The following is an 11,034-nucleotide window of genomic DNA, read 5'->3' on the forward strand; positions in this document are numbered from 1 at the left end:
TTTTCTCCCCAGTGGAGTTTTGGACACTTTTTGGACACTTTTCTCCCCAGTGGAGTTTTGGACACTTTTTGGACACTTTTCTCCCCAGTGGAGTTTTGGACACTTTTTGGACACTTTTCTCCCCAGTGGAGTTTTGGACACTTTTTGGACACTTTTCTCCCCAGTGGAGTTTTGGACACTTTTTGGACACTTTTCTCCCCAGTGGAGTTTTGGACACTTTTTGGACACTTTTCTCCCCAGTGGAGTTTTGGACACTTTTCTCCCCGCAGGTTTTTGGACACTTTTCTCCCTAGTGGAGTTTTGGACACTTTTTGGACACTTTTCTCCCCAGTGGAGTTTTGGACACTTTTTGGACACTTTTCTCCCCAGTGGAGTTTTGGACACTTTTTGGACACTTTTCTCCCCAGTGGAGTTTTGGACACTTTTTGGACACTTTTCTCCCCAGTGGAGTTTTGGACACTTTTTGGACACTTTTCTCCCCAGTGGAGGTTTGGACGCTTTTCTCCCCAGTGGAGTTTTGGACACTTTTCTCCCCTGCTGAGTTTTGGGGACGGACGGCAGGGACGGACGGCAGGGACGGACGGACGGACGGCAGGGACGGACGGACGGACGGCAGGGACGGACGGCACGGACGGACGGCACGGACGGACGGCACGGACGGCACGGACGGACGGCACGGACGGACGGCACGGACGGCACGGACGGCACGGACGGACGGACGGCACGGACGGACGGACGGCACGGACGGACGGCACGGACGGACGGCACGGACGGCACGGACGGCACGGACGGACGGACGGCATGGACGGCACGGACGGACAGAGGGATCAAGGTGAGTGCAAAATTCAGCACACCTTGCTAAAAAAATGTAATTAATTTATTGGAAAAATTTCAAAGACTTGAACCTTTTTTTCCCCCGTGGACTTTTGGGCATGAACGGACGGCAAGGATGGACGGCAAGGATGGACGGCAAGGACGGACGGCAGGGACGGACGGCAGGGACAGACGGAGGGATCAAGGTGAGTGCAAAATTCAGCACACCTTGCTAAAAAAATGTAATTAATTTATTGGAAAAATTTCAAAGACTTGAACCTTTTTTTCCCCCGTGGACTTTTGGGCATGAACGGACGCCAAAGATGGACGGCAAGGACGGACGGCAGGGACGGACGGACGGCAGGGACAGACGGACGGCAGGGACGGACGGACGGCAGGGACGGACGGACGGCAGGGACGGACGGACGGCAGGGACGGACGCCAGGGACGGACGCCAGGGACGGACGGCAGGGACGGACGGCAGGGACAGACGGAGGGATCAAGGTGAGTGCAAAATTCAACACACTTTGCCAAAAAAAAAATATTGGAAAATGTTCAAAGACTTGAACTTTTTTTCTCCTCTGCGGACTTTTGGGAATGGACGGACGGCAGGGACGGACGGCAGGGACAGACAGAGGGATCAAGGTGAGTGCAAAATTCAGCACACTTTGCAAAAAAAATTCCTTAAATTATTGGAAATTTCCAAAAGCTATAACTTTTCCCCCCCCTGCGGACTTTTGGGCGTGGACGGACGGCACGGACTGATGGACGACAGGGACAGAGACAACTGCGGTGAGTCGGCCACGCCCGCCGGCCCGTGCCGTCGTCCAATCGCAAGCCGAGCCCATTCCACCCGTGTTTGCTCTCTTTCAGCGTGCTTCACGGGTACGTGTAAACTAGGAGTCTTGAGGCCCTGTCGTTGGTGTTAGTGACTGGCGGCCATCTTACGACAGACACTCTGAATTGGCTCAATTCTTCAAACGTTTTGGTTGGAAGGAGGTAAGTGATCCAAGATGGCGGCGCGGGTGGATGCAGCTGCCTCTTGCTCTCCAGTTTGGTGTTTTGTTTCCTCAGTCTTGTCATTGTTTGCTAACATCTGCCAGGCAAACCTTTTCTACAGTCGCCAGGATTTGGTTGCTCTCGGGAGGAGATGCCATAAATCCATCAGAGCAGATTGCCAACGAACCTGCCGCATGTCCCCGAGGACATCTCGAGACGACCAATTTCGTCATACGCTGCTGTGTATGATGACAATTAGGCTTTTGATGATTCGATGATGATGATCAAGCCCATGTCTGAACAGTTAGCAATCCCTCATTTTCTGTTGCTTTGGGGATATTTTTGCGCCACTTCCTCTTGATTTTGAGGGAATTGATCGCATCACTCACATTACAAAAAAGATAGGGTTGTTGGAAAAAATATTATAGAAAATAATTCAAATTCACAAGATGGGGAAGACGTGCTGGCGGCTGTCATGGAGTTCCGTGCGCATCGGTCGCGCCATGCAGGCAAGCCCCGCCCCCCCAGGGATGGAATTTGGCCGTCCGTCCGCTTAATCGGGTCTTTGCTTTCAGCTGGACGAGAGCGGGAAGTCGGTCTTCACTGTTCTGTGGGGGGACGTGGCCGCTGAATTGAGGAAGGTGAAGAACTGCGTCATCTGTTACGGTGGGTAGCCACAAGAGATTTGGCCGGCTTTTGGTCGGGGGAAAAAAGGCTTTTCTCTGTCCATCGTTAGGCTTTTTTTTCCCCTAAAAAATGACAATGTATACATAGTCATTTTTTGGGAAAAAAGGCTTACAATAGATGGTCGTTTTTTTTTTTTTTTTAAAGCCTTATACATAGTTTTTGTTTTAAAGCCTTACAAAAAAAAGCCTTAAAAATGACCATGTATAGTAAAGCTTTATTCTTAAAAAAATATATAGTATATACAGTAAGGCTTTTTTTCCTAAAAAATAACATAATATAGTAAGGCTTTAAAAAAAAAAACGACATAGTATAGTAAGGCTTTTTTTTCTTAAAAAAACGACAAAGTATGGTAAGGCTTTTTTCTTAAAAAACGACATAGTATAGTAAGGCTTTTTTTCCTAAAAAAGGACATAGCATAGTAAGGCGGTTTCCCCCTAAAAACGACATAGTATAGTAAGGCTTTTTTCTTTAAAAAAATGACATAGTATATAGTAAGGCTTTTTTTCTTAAGAAAAAACGACAGTATAGTAAGGCTTTTTTTTTAAATTAAAAAACGACATATTTTAGTAAGGCTTTAAAAAAAGACAGATAGTAAGGCTTTTTTTAAAATTAAAAAACGACAGATAGTAAGGCTTTTTTAAATTAAAAAACGACAGATACTAAGGCTTTTTAAATTAAAAAATGACAGATAGTAAGGCTTTTTTTAATTAAAAAACAACATAGTATAGTAAGGCTTTTTTCTTTTAAAAACGACATAGTATAGTAAGGCTTTTTTTCTTAAAAAACAACATAGTATAGTAAGGCTTTTTTATTTAAAAAACGACAGTATAGTCAAGCTTTTTCTTAAAAAACGACATAGTATAGTAAGGCTTTTTTCTTAAAAAAAACAACATAGTATAGTAAGGCTATTTTTTCTTAAAAAACGACATAGTATAGTAAGGCTTTTTTTCTTAAAAAAACGACATAGTATAGTAAGGCTTTTTTTCTTAAAAAACGACATAGTATAGTAAGGCTTTTTTAATTAAAAAAACGACATAGTATAGTAAGGCTTTTTTTCCTTAAAAAACGACAGTATAGTAAGGCTTTTTTTCCTAAAAACGACATAGTATAGTAAGGCTTTTTTTCCTTAAAAAACGACAGTATAGTAAGGCTTTTTTTCCTAAAAACGACATAGTATAGTAAGGCTTTTTTATTTAAAAAAAACGACATAGTATAGTAAGGCTTTTTTCTTAAAAAACAACATAGTATAGTTAGGCTTTTTTTTCTTAAAAAACGACATAGTATAGTAAGGCTTTTTTTCTTAAAAAACGACATAGTATAGTAAGGCTTTTTTTCTTAAAAAACAACATTGTATAGTAAGTCTTATTTACTTAAAAAACGACAGTTTAGTAAGGCTTTTTTTCTTTAAAAAATGACAGAATAGTTAGGCTTTTTTTAAATTAAAAAACGACATATTATAGTAAGGCTTTTTTCTTGCAAAACGACATAGTATAGTAAGGCTTTTTTCCCCTAAAAAACAACATAGTATAGTAAGGCTTTTTTTCTTAAAAAACAACATAGTATAGTTAGGCTTTTTTCCCTAAAAAACGACATAGTATAGTAAGGCTTTTTTTTTCTTAAAAAACGACATAGTATAGTAAGGCGCTTTTTTCAACCCAAAAAACGACATAGTATAGTAAGGCTTTTTTCTTAAAAAATGACATAGTATAAATAGTAAGGCTCTTTTTCTCCTAAAAACGACATAGTATAGTAAGGCTTTTTTTCTCTCCTAAAAACGACATAGTATAGTAAGGCTATTTTTCATAAAAAATGACATAGTATAGTAAGGCTTTTTTTCTTAAACGACATAATAATAATAATAATAATAATCGGAAAATAGGCCCTGTCGTCATTATCACAACACAAAAAGCCTACTTGTCATCAAATAGTAAGCTTTTTTTTTCTTAAAAAACGACATAATAAAGTAAGGCTTTTCCCCCTAAAAAACGACATAGTATAGTAAGGCTTTTTTCCCTAAAAAACGACATAGTATAGTAAGGCTTTTTCCCCTCAAAAACGACATAGTATAGTAAGGCTTTTTTTCTTAAACGACATGGTATAGTAAGCCTTTTTTTCTCCTAAAAAACAACATAGTATAATAAGGCTTTTTTTAAAAAACGACATAGTATAGTAAGGCTATTTTTCCTAAAAAATGACATAGTATAGTAAGGCTTTTTTTCTTAAAAAATGACATAGTATAGTAAGGCTTTTTCCCCTCAAAAACGACATAGTATAGTAAGGCTTTTTTTCTTAAAAAACGACAGGCATTTTTTCTTAAACGACATAGAAAAGTAAGCCTTTTTTTCTCCTAAAAAAACAACATAGTATAGTAAGGTTTTTTCCCTAAAAATGACATAATATAGTAAGGGTTTTTTTTTTCTTAAAAAATGACATAGTATAGTAATGCTTTTTTCCCTAAAAAACAACATAGTATAGTAAGGCTTTTTTTCCTAAAAAAACGACATAGAATAGTAAGGCTTTTTTCCCCTAAAAACGACATGGTATAGTAAGGTTTTTTCCCTAAAAATGACATAATATAGTAAGGGTTTTTTTTTCTTTAAAAATGACATAGTATAGTAATGCTTTTTTCCCTAAAAAACAACATAGTATAGTAAGGCTTTTTTTCCTAAAAAAACGACATAGTATAGTAAGGCTTTTTTCCCCTAAAAAATGACATAGTATAGTAAGGGGTTTTTTTCTCAAAAAACGACATAGTATACAAAGGGTTTTTTCCCTAAAAAACGACATAGTATAGTAAGGCTTTTTTTTTTCTTAAAAAAACGACATAGTATAGTAAGGCTTTTTTTTCTTTAAAAACGACATAGTATACAAAGGGTTTTTTCCCTAAAAAACGACATAGTATAGTAAGGCTTTTTTTCCTAAAAAACGACATGGTATAGTAAGCCTTTTTTTCCTAAAAAAAAACAGCATAGTATATTTAGGTTTTTTCCCTAAAAAACGACATAGTATAGTAAGGCTTTTTTTCTTTAAAAAAACGACATAGTATAGTAAGGCTTTTTTCCCTCAAAAACGACATAGGCTTTTTTTCCTAAAAAAACGACATAGTATAGTAAGGCTTTTTTCCCCCAAAAATGACATAGTATAGTAAGGCTATTTTCCCCAAAAAACGACATAGTATAGTAAAGCTTTTTTTTTCAAAAAAAACGACATAGTATAGAAAAGTTTTTTTCCCTAAAAAACGACATAGTATAGTAAGGCTTTTTTCCCTAAAAAAACGACATAATATAGTAAGGCTTTTTTTCCTAAAAAAACGACATAGTATAGTAAGGCTTTTTTTCCCTAAAAACAACATAGTATAGTAAGTTTTTTTCCCTAAAAATGACATAATATAGTAAGGGTTTTTTTTTCTTAAAAAATGACATAGTATAGTAATGCTTTTTTCCCTAAAAAACAACATAGTATAGTAAGGCTTTTTTTCCTAAAAAAACGACATAGTATAGTAAGGCTTTTTTCCCTAAAAAAACGACATAGTATAGTAAGGCTTTTTTTCTTAAAAAACGACATAGTATATTAAGGCTTTTTTTCTTAAAATACGACATAATATAGTAAGGTTTTTTTTCTTCTTAAAAAACAACATAGTATAGTAAGGCTTTTTTCCCTAAAAAAACGACATAGTATAGTAAGGCTTTTTTTCTTAAAAAACGACATAGTATAGTAAGGCTTTTTTTCTTAAAAAACGACATAATATAGTAAGGTTTTTTTTCTTCTTAAAAAACGACATAGTATAGTAAGGCTTTTTTCCCTAAAAAAACGACATAGTATAGTAAGGCTTTTAAAAAAAATGACCATGTATAGTAAACCTCATCTCATTTTCTGAACTGCTTTATCCTCATTAGGGTAGCGGGGGATGCTGGAGCCAATCCCATTTGTCTCCAGGCCAGAGGCGGGGGACATCCTGAATCGGTGGCCAGACGATCTTAGGGTACAAGGAGACGGACAACCACGCACTGTATAGTAAGTCTTTTTTCCTTAAAAACGACATGGTATAGTAAGGCTTTTCCTAAAAAACGACATAGTATAGTAAGGCTTTTTTCCCCTAAAAAACGACATAGTATAGTAAGGCTTTTTTTCCTAAATACCGACATAGTATAGTAAGGTTTTTTTTTCTCAAAAAACGACATAGTATACAAAGGTTTTTTTCCCTAAAAACGACATAGTATAGTAAGGCTTTTTTTCCTAAAAAACGACATGGTATAGTAAGCATTTTTTTCCTAAAAAAAACAGCATAGTATAGTAAGGTTTTTTCCCTAAAAAACGACATAGTATAGTAAGGCTTTTTTTCTTTAAAAAAACGACATAGTATAGTAAGGCTTTTTTTCCTTAAAAAACGACAGTATAGTAAGGCTTTTTTTCCTAAAAACGACATAGTATAGTAAGGCTTTTTTTCCTTAAAAAACGACAGTATAGTAAGGCTTTTTTTCCTAAAAACGACATAGTATAGTAAGGCTTTTTTATTTAAAAAAAACGACATAGTATAGTAAGGCTTTTTTCTTAAAAAACAACATAGTATAGTTAGGCTTTTTTTTCTTAAAAAACGACATAGTATAGTAAGGCTTTTTTTCTTAAAAAACGACATAGTATAGTAAGGCTTTTTTTCTTAAAAAACAACATTGTATAGTAAGTCTTATTTACTTAAAAAACGACAGTTTAGTAAGGCTTTTTTTCTTTAAAAAATGACAGAATAGTTAGGCTTTTTTTAAATTAAAAAACGACATATTATAGTAAGGCTTTTTTCTTGCAAAACGACATAGTATAGTAAGGCTTTTTTTCCCTAAAAAACAACATAGTATAGTTAGGCTTTTTTCCCTAAAAAACGACATAGTATAGTAAGGCTTTTTTTTTCTTAAAAAACGACATAGTATAGTAAGGCGCTTTTTTCAACCCAAAAAACGACATAGTATAGTAAGGCTTTTTTCTTAAAAAATGACATAGTATAAATAGTAAGGCTCTTTTTCTCCTAAAAACGACATAGTATAGTAAGGCTTTTTTTCTCTCCTAAAAACGACATAGTATAGTAAGGCTATTTTTCATAAAAAATGACATAGTATAGTAAGGCTTTTTTTTTTTTAAACGACATAATAATAATAATAATAATAATAATAATAATAATCGGACATAGGCCCTGTCGTCATTATCACAACACAAAAAGCCTACTTGTCATCAAATAGTAAGCTTTTTTTTCTTAAAAAACGACATAATAAAGTAAGGCTTTTCCCCCTAAAAAACGACATCGTATAGTAAGGCTTTTTTCCCTAAAAAACGACATAGTATAGTAAGGCTTTTTCCCCTCAAAAACGACATAGTATAGTAAGGCTTTTTTTCTTAAACGACATGGTATAGTAAGCCTTTTTTTCTCCTAAAAAACAACATAGTATAATAAGGCTTTTTTTTTTAAAACGACATAGTATAGTAAGGCTATTTTTCCTAAAAAATGACATAGTATAGTAAGGCTTTTTTTCTTAAAAAATGACATAGTATAGTAAGGCTTTTTCCCCTCAAAAACGACATAGTATAGTAAGGCTTTTTTTCTTAAAAAACGACAGGCATTTTTTCTTAAACGACATAGAAAAGTAAGCCTTTTTTTCTCCTAAAAAAACAACATAGTATAGTAAGGCTTTTTTTCTTAAAAAATGAAATAGTATAGTAAGGCTATTTTTTTTTTAAACGACATAGTATAGTAAGGCTTTTTTTCTTAAAAAACAACAGAATAGTAAGCCTTTTTTTTCCCTAAAAAACAACATAGTATAGTAAGGCTTTTTTTTTTAAATTAAAAAACGACATAGTATATCATAAGGCTTTTTTTCTTAAAAAACGACACAGTATAGTAAGGCTATTTTTCCTAAAAAAACGACATAGTATAGTAAGGCTTTTTTCCTAAAAAACGACATAGTATAGTAAGGCTTTTTTCCTAAAAAACGACATAGTATAGTAAGCCTTTTTTTTCCTAAAAAACAACATAGTATAGTAATGCTTTTTTTTTTAAATTAAAAAACGACATAGTATATCGTAAGGCTTTTTTTCCTAAAAAACGACATAGTATAGTAAGGCTTTTTTTCCTAAAAAAACGACACAGTATAGTAAGGCTTTTTCCCTAATAAAACGACATAATATAGTAAGGTTTTTTTTTTTTCTTAAAAAACGACATAGTATAGTAAGGCTTTTTTCCCCTAAAAAACGACATAGTATAGTAAGGCTTTTTTCCCTAAAAACGACATAGTATAGTAAGGCTTTTTTTCTTAAAAAACGACACAGTATAGTAAGGCTTTTTTCTTAAAAAAACGACATAGTATAGTAAGGCTTTTTTTCCTAAAAAACGACACAGTATAGTAAGGCTTTTTCCCTAAAAAACGACATAATATAGTAAGGTTTTTTTTTTCTTAAAAAACGACATAGTATAGTAAGGCTTTTTTCCCCTAAAAAACGACATAGTATAGTAAGGCTTTTTTCCCTAAAAACGACATAGTATAGTAAGGCTTTTTTTCTTAAACGACACAGTATAGTAAGGCTTTTTTCTTAAAAAACGACATAGTATAGTAAGGCTTTTTTTCCTAAAAAACGACATAGTATAGTAAGGCTTTTTTTCTTAAAAAACGACATAGTATACTAAGGCTTTTTTTCCTAAAAAACGACATAGTATAGTAAGGCTTTTTTCCTAAAAAACGACATAGTATATATAGTAAGGCTTTTTTCCCTAAATAACGACATAGTATAGTAAGGCTTTTTTTTTCTAAAAAAACGACATAGTATAGTAAGGTTTTTTTCCTAAAAAACGACATAGTATAGTAAGGCTTTTTTTTTAAATTAAAAAACGACATAGTATATCGTAAGGCTTTTTTTCTTAAAAAATGACACAGTATAGTAAGGCTATTTTTCCTAAAAAACGACATAGTGTAGTAAGGCTTTTTTCCTAAAAAAAAACGACATAGTATAGTAAGGCTTTTTCTTTAAAAAAAGACGGTATAGTAAGGCTTTTTTCTTTAAAAAATGATCTTTCTGACAGGATGGAGTAGTTTTGGGACCAGCTTGCGGATGAAGTGCCGCCCCGACCGGTCGCCTTTGTATTGACTCGGTAGGTGATGTCTTGCCTTGTTGCAGCGATCCTAGTGCGTGTGCATAGTCACATCCCCTTACAAAATAGTTTTTCGAATGAAACATTTTTTTTTAATAAATCAAAGTCAAGGTCACATAATAGAACAAGAGATACTTTGCTGTCAACTTTTATTTTTATTTTTTCAGATGAGTGACAACGGCAAAAATGGATGACTTGTGGGATGGACAGTCTTCCAACGAAAAGGTTTCCCAAAGGAAAGCGAGAGCGAGGACACCTGAAGACAAAAAAAGTAAGTTTAAAAGAGACATTCATGTTGCTGTGCAGAAAATATTTCTTTTCTTTTGTTTTTCTTAGACTCACTTGCGGATGTTGATTTCACCAAGGGGCTGACGCAGGAGGAATTCCAGCTTTCTTTTAAAATGCCAGAATTGTCAAGAGTGTAAGACCTTTTGGCCCATTAAACGAGACTTGAGTAAAGTCACACATTCTTAACCATTTTGTGACTTTTGTCTTGCAGGACTTAACTGGACCTTAAAGCAGCCCAAAAAAGACGCAGGATTTCTTCATTTTGACCCAAAAATGAGGTATAGTGCCTACTTGGCATACAAAAAAAGTTGCATGGATTGAATCCCACATCCTTCATGTTTTCACTCTTCAGCTCAAACGGATACTTGGCATCAATAGCAGAGCACCAACTTACCATACAACAGGTAATGGGTTGGATTCTCCACCTCCTCCAACTTGTCACTTTTCCAGTCAAATAAAAACCGAGTGGGCAGGATTGTACATTTTAAGGAGATGGCTTATACACTTAGTTAAATGAGTCGAGCGCCTCCTCAGCGCAAAGACTTAGCCGGTCGAAGTTTAGTGGGACGGTGGGAGGGCCCAATAGCGCGCGGGGTAAGAATGTGCACAGTAGAGTTTGTGCCTACCACCGAGTGGAAGCCGGTTCGCATCCCGCAGACGTACTCTTGGTGCCTCTCCCCGCCTTCGGCGGGGAGAGACACCTGCGACATAAGACAAATTACCTTTTACTAAAATAAACTTTCAAAAATTAAATTTTACATTTACATTGCATCAAAATTAGTTAAAAGAATTGGCCTACAAAAACAAAAGACAAGAAAACTTTTATTGGACAGGACCATGCTGAGTAGGGAGGCGGCTTACACACTTAGCCAAAATCACTCCAGCGCCCTCTTACCGAAAAGACTTAGCCGGTCGAAGTTTAGTGGGTGTGTGGGTGGGCCCCTTGGCGCACACAGTAGAGTATGCGCCTACCCCCGAGTGGAAGCCGGTTCGCGTCCCGCAGACGTACTCTTGGTGTCTCTCCCCGCCTTCGGCGGGGAGAGACACCTGCGACATAAGACAAATTACCTTTTACTAAAATAAACTTTCAAAAATTAAATTTTACATTTAAACATTGC

The 11,034-nt window shown here is 35.6% G+C and overlaps 1 protein-coding gene across 14 annotated transcripts in view; it reads left to right on the forward strand.

Moving 5' to 3' along the window:
- c3h15orf39 (chromosome 3 C15orf39 homolog) overlaps nt 1–11,034 on the forward strand; it is a 32,730-nt gene that overhangs the window by 20,664 nt on the left and 1,032 nt on the right. For 4 of the 14 annotated variants that reach the window (XM_077596956.1, XM_077596957.1, XM_077596944.1 and 1 more), the window contains 14 exons: nt 1–832; nt 949–1,019; nt 1,137–1,317; nt 1,426–1,458; nt 1,523–1,605; nt 1,687–1,812; nt 1,917–2,321; nt 2,388–2,478; nt 6,396–6,513; nt 9,560–9,628; nt 9,796–9,899; nt 9,965–10,049; nt 10,128–10,194; nt 10,269–10,396. The exon at nt 1–832 is cut by the window's left edge and continues 2,462 nt beyond it. The gene's annotated coding sequence lies outside the window, so the exon portion shown is untranslated. Of the gene's footprint in view, nt 833–897; nt 1,020–1,084; nt 1,318–1,425; nt 1,459–1,522; nt 1,606–1,686; nt 1,813–1,887; nt 2,322–2,387; nt 2,479–6,395; nt 6,514–9,559; nt 9,629–9,795; nt 9,900–9,964; nt 10,050–10,127; nt 10,195–10,268; nt 10,397–11,034 lie in introns of those variants that run through there. The other 10 variants (XM_077596946.1, XM_077596948.1, XM_077596945.1 and 7 more) reach the window with 10 other exon arrangements.

Source organism: Stigmatopora argus, chromosome 3 (assembly GCF_051989625.1).
Source record: "Stigmatopora argus isolate UIUO_Sarg chromosome 3, RoL_Sarg_1.0, whole genome shotgun sequence".
In the NCBI taxonomy this organism is placed as follows: Eukaryota; Metazoa; Chordata; class Actinopteri; order Syngnathiformes; family Syngnathidae; genus Stigmatopora; species Stigmatopora argus.